This window comes from Macaca mulatta, chromosome 2, assembly GCF_049350105.2.
Source record: "Macaca mulatta isolate MMU2019108-1 chromosome 2, T2T-MMU8v2.0, whole genome shotgun sequence".
NCBI lineage: Eukaryota > Metazoa > Chordata > Mammalia > Primates > Cercopithecidae > Macaca > Macaca mulatta.
In genome coordinates, this window is record NC_133407.1 from 99,179,280 (window position 1) to 99,195,103 (window position 15,824).

At 44.8% G+C, this 15,824-nt stretch overlaps 2 protein-coding genes and 1 long non-coding RNA gene across 7 annotated transcripts in view; 1 reads left to right on the forward strand and 2 right to left on the reverse strand.

Moving 5' to 3' along the window:
• The window catches only part of TRANK1 (tetratricopeptide repeat and ankyrin repeat containing 1), a 118,739-nt gene that overhangs the window by 95,215 nt on the left and 7,700 nt on the right, over window positions 1-15,824 (reverse strand). The gene's annotated exons all lie outside the window — the stretch shown is intronic.
• The window catches only part of LOC144339106 (uncharacterized), a 30,330-nt gene that overhangs the window by 6,822 nt on the left and 7,684 nt on the right, over window positions 1-15,824 (forward strand). The gene's annotated exons all lie outside the window — the stretch shown is intronic.
• Window positions 9,832-14,212, reverse strand: LOC144339107 (uncharacterized). Of its 2 annotated transcripts, none has more exons than XR_013413779.1 (2): window positions 13,951-14,212; window positions 9,832-12,074 (listed from the first exon to the last, which is right to left on the reverse strand). It is a non-coding gene; the product is annotated as an uncharacterized LOC144339107 (long non-coding RNA). The 2 variants fall into 2 exon arrangements; XR_013413778.1 differs by lacking the exon at window positions 13,951-14,212 and adding an exon at window positions 13,703-13,949.

The window sequence follows — 15,824 nt, forward strand, 5'->3', positions numbered from 1 at the left end:
ACATTTTGGTGGCCTGTAGGGGAAACTCTCTCTGGACAGGAACTCTCTGTCCTCACGGCAAACTCTCTACCCCTCTCTTTCCCTTTCTCAAGTCAGCACCCTCCGAAACAGCCTCTAAGCATGGAGGCAACTGCAGGTCTCCGGCAGGAGCTACACTGCGGTGGGACTGAAAGGTGACTGTGTGGAAGCATCTGACTGCCACTGCCCAGTTAGGGTGAACGACCTGGGCTCACTTACTCTTTTCAGTCTTTCAGCAGCTGGCTTCTATGGTAACCATCCTGGCGCTCTCCAGTGCTGCCTGAAGGCTGAAGGGTGAACAGGGCTGGCTGCCTTGCCTGAAAGGAAGAAGACGCTCTCTCCTCTCTGGCAGCAGAAGCTCATTCGAAGCGAATTCACACATGTTTGGGGTAACTCAGGGGGCCTTTCTTTCTCACTCTACATTCTCCTGTGGGGTCAGCCAGCCATCCTGTCTTGGACGTTGCTAAATCAGGTGACCTCGGACAGCCTCAAAATGGTGACGGCTCCCTTACCCACCCCCTCTCCCAGGTGGGCACCAGGTGAGATCTTCCTTTACCCTTTTTTCCTCATACCCAGGCTGATCACCCAGAGTGAGTACCTGGACTGGCCGTCCTAAGCAGCCAAGTTAAGGCCCCTAAGCAGCCAAGTGCTCTTTTCTAATAGGTGGAACGCCCCTTTGGAAAGTGCACCCAAGTCCCTCAGCAGACGCAAGTGGAACCCTCTTTTCATCTCGGCAGGATGGCCCAAGAAAATGTGCATTTAGTGCCCTCAAGTGGCACCGCCCCCAAGCAGCATGTTTTCCAGTCCCACCATGGGACCAACCCCATCTATCCTTCAAACTCACCTCTGGGCTGCATTCTAAAGCATTAAAACAAATTTAACTCTCAGACTCTCAAAAAAGAGAAACGTGTAATTTTCTTGTGTAACACAGCATAACCCTCATGCAAAAAAAAATCATCAAATTAGCCTCCTCAGTCTTTTATAACCGAGAGCAGAATAAGGAGAACAGGGCCAAAAAGAAAGACGCAGAGACAAAAAACAGGCTCAACTCTTGGCTGCTTCACAATACCCCAGCCCCCTCCTCGTTGACCTAAGGACACTCCTCCAGATAACTGCCATCTGTGCAAAAGGCCAGGCCACTAAAAGGCAAAGCACCTCAATTGAATAAATGAAAAAAAAGCTCCACATGCTTGCCCCCTCTGCCACAAGCTTGGGCACTGGAAACAGGACTGCCCTGAGAGCCAAAGGACCCCAAGGACAGAATCCCAAACCCCGATGGCCATAAGCTAAAGAGACTCTCTGCTCCTGCTAAAAACAGCTCACCTTAACTGGTAACTTGGAGAGGTGAGGAAGAGTTCATCTCACACCATAAAGTCTGGGGTGCTAAGGCTCTCCCTGATGGGAGATAAACAAGGGTGTTGGGGTGTTGGCCTCATACCATTCAGTGGCTGAAAGGGGGTAACCCAGGCACTGTCACACAAACTTTGCAGGAGGCACACAAACGCCTGTAAAGTTTAACATTTTCCTCTCTGTTCCTTTTATTTCTTTTTCTGTTCAATCTAGGGGTGCAGATTGAAAAGACAGTTTCCGGCCGGGCGCGGTGGCGCAAGCCTGTAATCCCAGCACTTTGGGAGGCCGAGACGGGCGGATCACGAGGTCAGGAGATCGAGACCATCCTGGCGAACACGGTGAAACCCCGTCTCTACTAAAAAAATACAAAAAACTAGCCGGGCGAGGTGGCGGGCGCCTGTAGTCCCAGCTACACAGGAGGCTGAGGCAGGAGAATGGCGTAAACCCGGGAGGCGGAGCTTGCAGTGAGCTGAGATCCGGCCACTGCGCTCCAGCCCCGGCGACAGAGCGAGACTCCGTCTCAAAAAAAAAAAAAAAAGAAAAGACAGTTTCCAACATCCTAATCCCTGATTTTATTGTTCTTTTTAAAACTCCAGCTGGTTACATATTATGGCCTGTTTTGTGCACATTTTAAACTAGTGGGCAAACTACAATGAGAAAAAGTCAGAGCTGAAATGGTTAACCTGCACCATAGGGTTAAGTAGAATCATCTAAAGTTCTCTATCTTCCTCTCTTTTTGTTTCTGCCTGCTTTAAATCTACTGTTACCGAGTTGCTGGTGCTGAGATAAGACTCGTTATTTATGGTCTAACTAGAATGTAAACATTGGAAATTCATTTAAAGTTAAAGAAAAAAAGGTGAAAGAAGTTTTGTTAAACAAATAACCTAGAATTTTTTTAACCTTCCTTAAAAGTTAATAAAAATAAGTCCAACACCTCTTTCGAATCCTTTTTTTTTTTTTTTTAAATGGAGTCTTACTCTTTCACCCAGGCTGGAGTGCAGTGGTACAATCTCTGCTCACTGCAGCCTCCGCCTCCTGGGTTCAAAAAATTCTCCTGCCTCAGCCTCCTGAGTAGCTGGGACTACAGGCACGCACCGCCACACCCAGCTAATTTTTGTATTTTGAGTAGAGACACGGTTTCACCAAGTTGGCCAGAATGGTCTTGATCTCCTGACCTCACGATCCACCCACGTTGGCCTCCCAAAGTGTTGGGATTACAGGCATGAGCCACTGTGCCTGGCTGTTGAATCTTATTCTTAAAGCTAACTCTTTTTATTCAGTTCTACTGCAGGCTCTCAGTAATTCTCCAACGACCTCTCTTAAGCAGCTTCACCCTCTTAATATTGATGCTTTTATAAGGGAGGTGGTATACAATTGCTATTTGCAAGGAAACTTCCAAGATTACTGCCCACGCAAAATTTCTTTATATTTGTCCCAGTAATGACGTATACCCCCACATCACAACAATGTGCTGAGGTACTTGGTGTTTAACTGTTTTTCTTACACTCTTTAGAGCCCTTCTTCTTTCCTGTCTTCCTGAGTTTCCTATATATTATCATTTTCCCTAAATATGGCTCTGTTTTTATTCGTCTATCATGGCTAACTACTGTCTCAATGGCTGTACCCAGGCATCCACTCCACTCAGTAACATCACAGGTTACTAACATAACACACAGCACTAACTGCTGGATGTGCCCTCACAAACCAGCACTTGAGGATGACATTACACTCTTAGCAGTCCCATGATCTACAGAAGAAATTGTTAAGCCCAATACTGTGGATTAGACTATACTGTTTACATGCACACCAAAAACACAGGTCTAGGAGAGGGACCTAGGCCAATCAATCCCTCATGGCAATCATCCACCGTGACAATGCAAATAGGGAAGGCACCAGAAATGGCCTGTAAGGCTCGCCTCTGCATCAGAAACTTCAAGGGGTCTGGCTCTTTCCTAGGGGCTTTAACACAAGCCCATTATAGTTATATCATTAACTATAATCAAACACAACAGGAATGGTAGCCAAACAACAACTCTAACGAGTTCACTGTGTACCTCTGCAGGTTTTCTCTCTGGTTGGGAAACAACAAAGTTAATGCCAGCAAAATTTAGAGTGACTGCTTTATGCCTATAAATAGTTCAGCAAATGGGACGGAATATAGAGGAACAAGGGTTGAAACTGGGCAACTTCTTAACCTCACTAATATGTCTATATCTGTTCCTCAGTTTTCCCTTATCCCATGAATATTTAAAAACCTTATCTGTCAGGCCAGGCCCCACTTCTCCTGCCTATAATAATGCTTATACTAGTTTATTTGCCCCTTGTATTGTTCATGAAATACCTTGTTTTGTGTCTTCCAGAATACAACAACTTCAAACCAAAATGTTACTGCAGCAAGGGTATTAGCCAGTAAAAGAACTAATGAATCCCCTTTGGAGCCAGCAGAACAAAATTTTAGGCTGCAAATGCTGTTTCCCTATGGTCTCACAGCGACTCTGCCTAATTTATCTCGCAACCCAGGGATTGAGGCTTATGTAACCTCCTGACCGACTAACAATCCTAGGTCGAGCCAACTCTACGTCCCTGGTCAGCAAGAAGGTGAAGGTGAGACATTCACTCACATGCCAAAGATTTGCCATCGCTGCCCTGTCAGGGGAGGAATGTGGTGTCCTAATTACAGAAAAGAAGTCAGGCTGGCGGGACCAAGGGAAAGCAAAAACAGACATCAGATAAGCTATAAGTCTGCCTTTCTTCATGGTCCAGGACACATAGCCCTCCTGCGCAAATAACTTACAATCCTCCTTCGCCCAACTATCACCAGACACCTGCACCTTAGCTCACTGCAACCTTGGTGTTTTATCGGCACTGCACATAGCATTCTGCAGCCTAAGAACCATCCTATAAAATCCCCAGCAAGACTTTGTTTCCTGGTAGTCAGCTCCTCTTCTGCTGATTCTGACCGTTTCCCTCTTGCAACATACTTACCTACTTTCTCTAATAAATCTGCCCTTCTTCACCTACAACTGTCTCCGCAAATTATTTTCTCCGCACACCACCAGCCCAGTCGTCGCTCACCCCCAACAATATTTGACAGTGCAGATCTAGACTATGTCAATCACCGCAGAAAGTTTTGGAGAGTGCAGTTCCAGATAGAATAGTAAGCCAGGTGCAACATCTGAAATATTATTTTTCTACTCAGTGGAAATTTAGCCTTCAATTCTTGTGTATGAAAGTATGAGGGCTGTTTCCCCAAATTTTGGAGTGCCCCGGGGGTTGGGTGTGTCCATGCTCCATCCTATTCCCACCTCTGAGAATCATGCTGTCTTTCTAGCCTGCACATATCTAAGACATAAAGATGAATATCTGTAGTCAGGAACTAAATTCTCGTGGAATTACTTCTGTGCCGCATTTTGATATAGAATGTGGGGTCACAGGTTGTAGTGAGCAAACCCAGCCCATATCTCTCCAAGCATTCCTTGATTAGTGCCCACAGTATTACAACTGGAAACTAGTTTCTTGCCCCATAGCTCCCCCCCCATAAATACATAATTTTAAGTTTCTATCTACTGGTTCCTTTGAAAACTAGAGCAAAGGCCTGCAAAACCAAGATATGCCCAATAACACTGCCGTTGACCTTGCAAAGCAAGAATGAAGAAAAATTTCTGACATGATTTCATGAAGCAACTTGGTTTTTTGTTTGAGAAGGGGATGGGGGAAAAAAAAGTCTTTTTTTTTTTTTTTTTTTTTTTTTTTACAGATTTGATCCCTATTTGACTAGCTGTTGAGAATTTTCAATATGGCCAACTTTAAAGTCCTGTTTCCCTTGATATTCATATTAGGACTTCACTCACCACACAGTGACTCACTCTTGTCCCTTCACCAACCAGTACTTCAAAAGATGTTTTTCATTAAATTTTTCATTACACATGGAACATTTCACTATGGGAGAAAAGCAGAAGCAGGACTCCTGGGAAGTTTAATTACACTAATACTGCTTTATGATTTGATGTTTACAGGCTTAAATTAATGCAAGACTAAAATAACTTGTATCTGTGTGACCTGAGGAAATAGATGCAGATTTTCAAAGAAAAACCAAGGTAATAAGAAAAATGTTAATTAAAAACAGTATGCATATAATTCTTATAGGAGCATTTTTTAAAAGCTCCTTACAAAATATGAACTAATATCCTTAAATTTTCAAGACTTACATGGAGAAAAAACAAAACTTTACTTTAAAAAAAATATTTTTAAAATATTAACATGTTTCTGGTTTGGGCAAATTCACTATTATAAAATGTCAAGTCCTCCCATGTTAATGAATTAATGTATATTTTCAGCAAAATTTCAATTTATAAAAAATAAAATGTTTAAAGAAATTAATGAAGCAGTTGTCAAGATTATCTAAAAGAATACATAAGCCAGAATTGCAAAGATTTTTTAATAAAAAGAGAAGTATCAAGAGGAAATCTTCTTCCAGGTGAGGCTTAAAGGATAATAGTAAATGAAATAAAACAGAACAAATAAATAAAACAGTAGATGAGGGAATCTTCTCTAACATTTTTAAATATATATTTATAAAACATTAATTTTTTTATTTTGAGATGGAGTCTCACTCTGTTGCCCAGGCTGGAGTGCAGTGGCAAGACCTTGGCTCACTGCAACCTCTGGCTCCTGGGCTCAAGCAATTCTCCTGCCTCAGCCTCCTGAGTAGCTAGGGTTACAGGTGCGTACTGCCACACCTGGCTGGTTTCTCCATGTTGGCCAGGCTGGTTTCAAACTCCTGATCTCAAGCGAGCCACCCACCTCAGCCTCCCAAAGTGCTGAGATTACAGGCGTGAGCACCCGGCCTATAAAACATTAAATTGTTAAAGTCGGGTACTAACATGAAAGTAACCACATCAATGGAACAAAGTAGAATATCCAGCAATAAATAGATATAGTATAAAACACAGAAACACATTCCATATGTGATAAAGGTGGCTTTTTAAGTAAATTGAAAAAGAGTGAATCATTTGGTACAACTGGCTAAACATCTGGAAAATAAGTTAAATTCCTACTTCACCCCATGGGGTAGGCCAAGTAATGAATTCCCCTAAAGATATCCAGATCCTAATCCCCAGAAACTATGAATATATTACATTACACGGTAAAAAGAACTTTATCGATGTAATTATGATTACAGACCATAAGCTAGGGATACTATCCCTGGATTATCAGGGTGAGCCCAATCTAATGACAGGAACTCTTTGACTGAGGCTCTGTGGCCAGAGTCAGACAGGCTCACGGAAAGAGGAGGGCAAGAGAGACGCAGCAGATTGCTGCTGTTTGTTTGTTTGTTTGTTTTTTGAGACAGAGTTTCGCTCTTGTTGCCCAGGCTGGAGTGCAATGGCACAATCTCGGCTCACTACAACTTCGGCCTCCCAAGTAGCTGGGATTACAGGCATGCACCACCACGCCCGACAATTTTTTTTTTGTATTTAGTAAAGATGTAGTTTCACCATGGTCAGGCTGATCTCAAACTCCTGACCTCAGGTGATCCACCTGCCTCGGCCTCCCAGAGTGCTGGGACTACAGGCGTGAACCACTTCGCCCAGCTGAGATGCAGCAGAGTTGAAGCATGAAAAGGAGTGGGCCCATCACTGCAGGCCTTGAAGGTGGAGCGGGGAAGAGTGATGAGGAATGTGGGTCACCTTAAGGAACAGAGGCTCCCAGCTGACACTCAGTAAGAAAACGGGGACCTAAGTCTTACAGGAACTGGATCCTGCCAACAACATGAGTGAGTCTGGAAGTCTTTGCAGACTTTCCCGGGAGGAACTCAGCCAGCCAACATCTTGGTTTTGGCCGTGTGAAACCAGTCAAGCTAGCCCACACGTCTAACCTGTGGACTGTGAGATAATAAATTCATGGTGTTTTAAGTCACTAAGTTTGTGGTCTTTCATTATGGCAGCAGTAGGAAACTAATACACATCATATACCAAAATTAGTTCCAAATGAATAAAAAATGTCAGTGTGAAAATGATACCACAGCAATAAAAAGGAACAAATTGCTGATAAAAACAGCAACAAGAAGAATCTCAAAAAATTTATGTTGAGCAAAAGAAGCCAGATAAAAGAACATAAACTGTGTGATTCCATTTAGATGACATTCTAGAACGGGCAAATCTAAGAAATCAGAACAGTGATTGCCAAAAAAAGAGGGGGACTGACTGGAAAGGGGTATCAGTGAACTTTCTGGAAGAATGGAAATGTGTATTTTGACATTGTGGTGGGGGCCACACAGGTGTGTATGTTTGTTAAAACTCATTGAACAGTAACTTAAAATCTGTGCCATTTATTACATGCAAATATCTCATTTTTTAAAAAGCACTGAGAAAAGGAAAAGCACTAGGAGAAAATACAGGTACAGATTTTAGACAACCTTCAACCACTCTAGGAAGACATTTGGCAATACCTAATGAAGTGACACATACATATGGCCTTTGATCCAGCAACTGACTCTATTTCTGGGAATGGATCTTACAGACTGACTGCATACATTGGAAATGGCAAATGTATAAGATCATTCACTGTCATGTTGCTTGTAATAATAAAAGACTGGGACCAACTTTAATACCCATCAACGGGGGATTGGTTCAATAAATTGAAGTGCAGCACCCCCACCCAAAAACAAAATATTAATCAAATGTTAAAAAAAAAAAAGAATGAAGACAGTTCTGTATATTGATCTAGGATAACCTCCAAAATATATTTGAAAAAGCAAATGCAGAATAGTGTGTATATTATGCTCTCTTTTGTGCCGAAAGAGAGGGGCTGAATAAGAATACATATTAATATTTGCAGCCAAGTGCAGGGGCTCATGCCTGTAATCCCAGCACTTTGGGGGACCAAGACAGGTGGATCACTTGAGCCCAGGAGTTCCAGACCAGCCCAGGCAACACAGTGAGACCTCATCTCTACAAAACATACAAAAATTAGCTGGGCATGGTGGCACACACCTATAGTCCCAACTACTCAAGAGGCTGAGGCAGAAGGATCACTTGAGCCCAGGTCAAGGCTGTAGTTAGCCATGATCACACCACTGCACTACAGCTCGGACAACACAACAAGACCCTGTCACAAAAAGAAAGAAAGAATATATATTTGCATTTGCTTATATATGCATAAAGAAATTCTGGGCCAGGTGTGGTGGCTCACACTTGTAATCCCAACACTCTGGGAGGCCAAGGTGGGAGGATCACTTAAGCCTAGGGGTTTGAGGTTACAGTGAGGTATGATTGTACCACTGCACTGCAGCCTAGGTGACAGAGCAGGAGAATCTGTCTCTTAAAAAAAAAATCTGGAAAGATCCACTAGAAATAAAATTATTTACCCTTATTGGGAGGGTGGGGCAGAGAACACAGGAGAGAGACTTTTCTTCATAACCTTTTCATATATTGTTAGATTATTTAATTACATAAATCCAAAAAAGCTTTAGTGTAGTTTTATGTAATCTTCACAACTGAGGTCATTCTAATGATACCAAAAGCAGAAATCATAAAGAAAGTAACAGACATGAATCCATGACAATTACAAACTCCTATATATCAAAAGGCACTGAAAATACTTTATATCAACATGGTTATGGGTAGAGATTCACTCACATACTGCCATGGCAGGATAAAGCAGTACAGCATCTGTCTGTAGAAATGTTAAATGCACAGCTGAGTGCAGTGGCTCACGCCTGTAATCCCAGCACTTTGGGAGGCGGAGGTGAGTGGATCACTTGAGATCAGGAGTTCGAGACCAGCCTGGCCAACGTGGTAAAACCCCGTCTCTACTAAAAATGCAAAAAACAGCCAGGGGCGGTGGCGCATGCCTTTAATTCCAGCTACTCAGGAGCCTAAAGCAGGAGAATCGCTTTAACCCGGGAGGTGGAGGTTGCAGTGAGCCGAGATCGCACCACTGCACTCCAGCCTGGGCAACAGAGCAAGACTCCATCTCAAACAAACACACACACACACACACACACACACAAAACCTATGAGTTAGAGCTATCAAAGTGTCAAAATATGCAATTGAAGTGAATAAAGCAAACTGGAGAGCAATTTGGAGAGCAACTTGGAGAACGAGTTGAAGAGCTTAAGGATGTATGTGTGTATACTTCATCTATAGAGAGATTTCTGACTTAAACTAGTAAGAGCAGTGATCTTCGGGGAACAGATCTGGGAATGGGAAGAATGCTACTGAACTATGAGAGAGTATATTTTTCTGTTGTTTTAGGTCATCTAATTTGTGGTAATTTGTTATTGCAGCCCTAAGAAACTAATACACCACCACTCTGAATACATTCACAGAACCATATAAATAGAAAAAAATGCAATGAAGTGTGGGATATGATGAGGTTTCTCTTCAAATAGCCTGATCAATCCTTTATTCTTTAATTCATAGTACCCCCCCCAGCCCCTTTTTCTCTTTTTTTCCTCCTTTCTTTGTTACATGCCCAGATATGCCACAGTACCAGGTGTTATCAGTACTAGCTCACATTCCTTTCCTTATTTGGAAAGAAGACTAGCTCTCTACTCATTGCGGATACCCCTTCCCCTTTCCCCTCTCTCCCTTACGTGCCCACCTTATCTAAAAAACGTTCAAATGTTTAACCAACCAGGATTAGTTTAGAATTTACGACCCGAACCCGGCCAATGGGGAAAGGGTACAGGGGCAGGACTTGCATCAGGAATAAAGGCTCTTGTGCCCCTTTGTTCAGTTGTGCTCTGACCATCACTACCCAGTTAGGGTGAGAGACCTGGGCTCACTTACTCTTTTCAGTCTTTCAGCAGCTGGCTTCTATGGTAACCATCCTGGCACTCTCCAGTGCTGCCTGAAGGCCAAAGGGTGAACAGGGCTGGCTGCCTTGCCTGAAGGTGACTGGCCAAGGAGGCACCCCTCTGCGCAGAAGTACGATTGCTTTGCTAAGAATCCTCTGTTTGAGTGTTCAATCTCCTTAGGACTTTGAATGTTATTCCCAACAGAAGTGAGATGGTCGGACTACAATTTCTAGAGCAAAGAACCCAAAGCTAAGAGATTAGGGGGCCTCGAGCCAGGCCCCACAGCAGTGAGCACCAGAGGGGAAACCCAGGCTTATCTCCTAGCACCCACCCCAGCACCCTGGTCCACGCTACCTGTCACCTGCAATTTCTGGGTGGGCAGGAAAGACAGGCCTAGATCCCAGGGCTTGCCCCTGGTTCATGGTGTTTCAGGTTAATGACATAGGGGCCATGGTGATCCCTGCATGTTATTTGAGTATAATCCCTGCAACATTTACAGAACCTTTGCTTTGTTTACCCAGTAAGGAGAAAATATTTGGTAAAAACATAGCCCTAGTATTTGCCTATTTTTCAAAGGGGTTCCCTGAAATTACTAATCAATTAAGCAGCTACAGCTGAGAAAGTCTGTGGGACTCAAGACCTTGCCCCACTTCCCAAGCTAAGCTAGGCTGTGAGGATGAGGGGTGGGACAGGTCAGAGTGTGATGTCTGGAAATGGCCCCAACTCTTTCTACTGTGATTGTTCCTTTAGGAAACAGGGCACTTGCTCAGGGGTCCTAAGAAATCCTTTTCAGCTGGAAGGCAGTATCACCATGGTAGGTATGCTCTAGATGGCTGCTCAGCTCATTGCAAAGGCCTTCCAGGGCACAGCCAAGGTACACAGAGGCAGGCCAGGGCCTTGTGTGTGCTCCATGGGCCAGACCTGCCAGGACAAGGCCCTTTCCTGGGAGTTTCTGAACTAGAATTTTGGGAAGAGTCCGCTTGTGTTGGAAGCTGAGATGGGAGGCTCCAGAGGGTTGCAGCCTTACTTCCTACCCTAAGAAGAAGCCAACTTCTGGGATCAAAGAATACAATGCCTGTGCCCAGAGAGAAGAAAGGCAGAAAGTGGGGCTCCTACAGCCCCCAAATTCCACATTCCATTGCCCTGAGGCCCAGCTGCTCCCTACCCCTTCCTTGGTTACTAAGCACCCTTCAAGAACTTTCCTCCTTCTAGACAGAAGGAGGCCAAATTTAGACAAATGGTTTGGTTATTTTTTCTCTCATTCATTAAAAAGGAAGGAAGCAAGGAAAAGTGACCTGCCTGTTTCACCCTTCTCTACAGCTTCACATTAGACAAGCGTCTATAATACCAGAGGTGTCCTACCCTCACCCCACCCTGGGTATCTCTAGTCACAGTATTCCTTCCTGCAGTACCTGACAAGGCCTCAGAATCCTTTGTGAAACATTCATTCCGTGGCCACATGTTCACGCCCCAGATGAATGCTATGTGCCATTCCCAATTTACATGACAACAAAGACTTGGGCCAAAAAATCAACTTGTGCATTTAAGCACAAGCATCCAGAATGTCCTAGCTAGGAAACAACAAGCCAAAGACACACAGTCACCTGTTCTCGGGCTCATTCCCAGCTTGCCTCCCTTAGGAGGCATGCAGGCTCCAGAATAGCTATCCCTGAGTTGGGGTCACACTCACCTCCCAGAGGTATCTTCCTTGCCAGGCTGGATTACTACAATCTTGGCCTTTTCATTGCTCTCCCTGGCCCACCCTCACCCAGCTCCAGCTTGGCCTCTTCGCCACAATCTGTAAGACAGTCCCCAAGACCATCAGATCATGTGCTATGTGTCCAGGTTTAAAAAGACCCCAAGATCGACCAGGCGTGGGGGCTCACGCCTGTAATCACAGCACTTTGGGAGGCGGAGGTGGGTGGATCACGAGGTCAGGAGTTCGAGACCAGCCTGGCCAACATGGTGAAACCCTGTCTCTACTAAAAATACAAAAATTAGCCAGTCGTGGTGGTGCACACCTGTAATCCCAGCTACTCAGGAGGCTGAGGCAGGAGAATCATGTGAACCTGGGAGGCAGAGGAGGTTACAGTGAGCCTAGATTGTGTCACTGCACTCCAGCCTGGGTGACAGAGCTAGACTCCGTCTCAAAAAAAAAAAAAAACAAGATCACCCAGGCCCCCAACCCCATCTGCCTCCCAGCACAATTGCCATGAACATCAGCTCTTCCCCAAGGGACTTTCAGATTCTCTAGGCCCTTCTCCCTCCCTCCACTCTAACCCCCTCCAAACCTCATGGTCTCCCTGCATGCCCACCCTGGGAGGGTCAGGGGCCACAGTCACTGCTGCTGCTCTTTAATGCACCTCTATAAGGTTCTGTGTGTAGGTTTTATACTACTTAACCCCCTGAATTATGATTTACTCGTTCTTTTGCCATATTATTTCCCACCCTGCCTGTATGTTTGGGGCACTGTGCTGGTCTCAACAGCTCTGTGCCAGACACTAATTTGTTTTACTGCTTTCCCTAGAAGCCTGAATTCTTTTTTTTTTTTTTTTTTTTTTTTTTTGAGACGGAGTTTTGCTCTTGTTGCCCAGGCTGGAGGGCAATGGCGCGATCTCGACTCACTGCAACCTCCGTCTCCTGGGTTCAAGTGATTCTCCTGTCTCAGCCTCCAGAGTAGCCGGGATTACAGGAGCATGTTAACACACTCGGCTGATTTTTTATTTTTAGTAGAGACGGGGTTTCATATTGGTCAGGCTGGTCTCAAACTTCTGACCTGAAGTGATCCGCCCATTTCGGCTTCCCAAAGTGCTGGGATTACAGGCACGAGCCACCACCGCACATGGCCGAAGCCTGAATTCTTAAGGCAAAAACAAAGTCTTAGTAAGCCTTATTATTTCTGCAATCCAAGGGCTCAGCATTTGTTGCATGAATAAATGAATCTCTGGCCACTTCCTTTTTTTTTTTTTTTTTTTTTTTGGAGACAGAGTCTGGCTCTGTTGCCCAAGCTGGAGTGCAGTGGCCGGATCTCAGCTCACTGCAAGCCCCGCCTCCCAGGTTCACGCCATTCTCCTGCCTCAGCCTCCCGAGTAGCTGGGAGTACAGGCGCCCGCCACCTCGCCTGGCTAATTTTTTTTTGTATTTTAGTAGAGACGGGGTTTCACCGTGTTTGCCAGGATGGTCTCGATCTCCTGACCTCGTGATCCGCCCGTCTCGGCCTCCCAAAGTGCTGGGATTACAGGCTTGAGCCACCGCGCCCGGCCTCTGGCCACTTCTTACTTATCAGAGGCAGATGATTAAACTGGAGGACTAGAAAAGAAATAAAAGTTTGGGGGATTTAATTCAAACTAGATTATTTCACTGGTGTTACTGGATTTCTGGCCATTTCCTGTAAAACCAAGAAATGCTGAACAGTCAGCAGTTCCTTGGAGAAAGATACAAAGTTTTAATAAAAGCCAACCACACAAAGTACAAACCAGAAACAACCAGGTAAGTCCAATCAAAATACAATCACCAAAGCTGTTAGCTACTTGGGGAAAACAAAGGAAAAAGATGTATACAAATTAATAATCACCTGTTGAGAATCTAATGGTCAGCAAACAAGGTCACATATCCCCAGGAGCAATTCTAGTCCTGGAGATTCAGAAATGCTAAAAGCAAAGAACAATCCTGGAGGATCAGCGGTTCCTAGCTTTTTGGAACTGGAGAACAGTAACATTTGCACACACGAAAAAAGAAAAGGGATAGGCGTGGTGGCTCACGCCTGTAATCCCAGCACTTTGGGAGGCCAAGGTGTGAGGATGATTTGAGGCCAGGAATTCAATACCAGCCTGGGCAACATAGCAAGATCACATTTCCACAAAAAAAGTAAAAGTTAGCCATGCATGGTGGTGCATGCCTGTAGTCCCAGCTATTCAAGAGACTGAGGTGAGAGGATCATTTGAGATGGAAGAGGTCAAGGCTGCAGTGAGCTGTGATCGCACCACTGCACTCCAGCCTGGGTGACAGAGTGAGACCCTGTCTCAAAAAAAGAAAAAAAGCCGGGCGCGGTGGCTCACGCCTGTAATCCCAGCACTTTGGGAGGCCAAGGCAGGCGGACCACGAGGTCAGGAGATTGAGATCATCCTGGATAACACAGTGAAACCCTGCCTCTACTAAAAATACAAAAAAATTAGCCAGGCTTGGTAGCCGGCGCCTGTAGTCCCAGCTACTTGGGAGGCTCAGACAGGAGAATGGCGCGAACCCTGGAGGTGGAGCTTGCAGTGAGCCGAGATCGCACCACTACACTCCAGCCTGGGCAACAGAGCAAGACTCCATCTCAAAAAAAAAAAAGGGGAATCTAAGATAGGGTTGCCAACACTTAATTTTGCCAAAAAAGAACTTTCTTAAAAAGTACCATCTACTGCCCCAATAATTTCACAAAAGGACTATTTTAACTCCAAAAAAAAAAAAAGGATGAAGGGTGTAAACTCAGACTAAAAACAGTCATTCTCGAGGAATGATGAGCTGAGAGCCTTGCCCCACGTTTTAGTCATGGACAGTGTGCAGATGAGATGGGCCCTGAAAGACAGATGATGGTTCCAACTCCCTAAAACCAAGCCAGGAAAATGCTCAAGAAATACTACTAAAGGGCAGACAGACTGGCATAATGGCTCACGCCTGTAATCCTAGCACTTTGGGAAACTGAGGAGGGTGGATCACCTGAGGTCAGAAGTTTGAGACCAGCCTAGCCAACATGATGAAATCCTGTCTCTACTAAAAATACAAAAATTAGCCAGGCATGGTGGCAACTGCCTGTTATCCTAGCTACTCTGGAGGCTGAAGCAGAATTGCTTGAGCCTGGGAGGCAGAGGTTGCAGTGAGCCGAGATCATGCCACTGCACTCCAGTCTGAGCGACAGAGTTAGGTTCTGTCTCAAAAAATATATAAATAAATAAATGGCAAAGACCAAAGACAGATCAATTTCTTTTTTTTTTTTTTTTTTTTTGAGACGGAGTCTCGCTCTGTCGCCCAGGCTGGAGTGCAGTGGCCGGATCTCAGCTCACTGCAAGCTCCGCCTCCCGGGTTCACGCCATTCTCCTGCCTCAGCCTCCGGAGTAGCTGGGACTACAGGTGCCCGCCACCTCGCCCGGCTAGTTTTTTGTATTTTTAGTAGAGACGGGGTTTCACCATGTTAGCCAGGATGGTCTCGATCTCCTGACCTTGTGATCCGCCCGTCTCGGCCTCCCAAAGTGCTGGGATTACAGGCTTGAGCCACCGCGCCCGGCGACAGATCAATTTCAACTCCTGGGTCTGAAGTGGAGTCTCGGTCATTCAACCTCCAAAGAGGAGACCCTAAGGCATCTCCCCCTTTGTGCAGCTAGTGGTAGACACACGATTTCTCCTCAGTGTGCCACAGACTGTTGTTTTTCCAGATCATTATTTGGATGAATAGTTCAAGACAGCTGCATGATAACAAGTAAAATGTATTCAGCACTTACTACGTGCCCAGCCCTGTCCTAAACCCATCTCAAGAATCTTCTCATTGAATGTAATTAAGAATGCCAGGAGGTACAAATATCCTAATTTCAGAGGTCAGGAAATAGATTTACACAAAATGAAGGAACTTCTCCAAGCAAGGAACAAACTTAAGTCTGATATAAAAATCTGTGT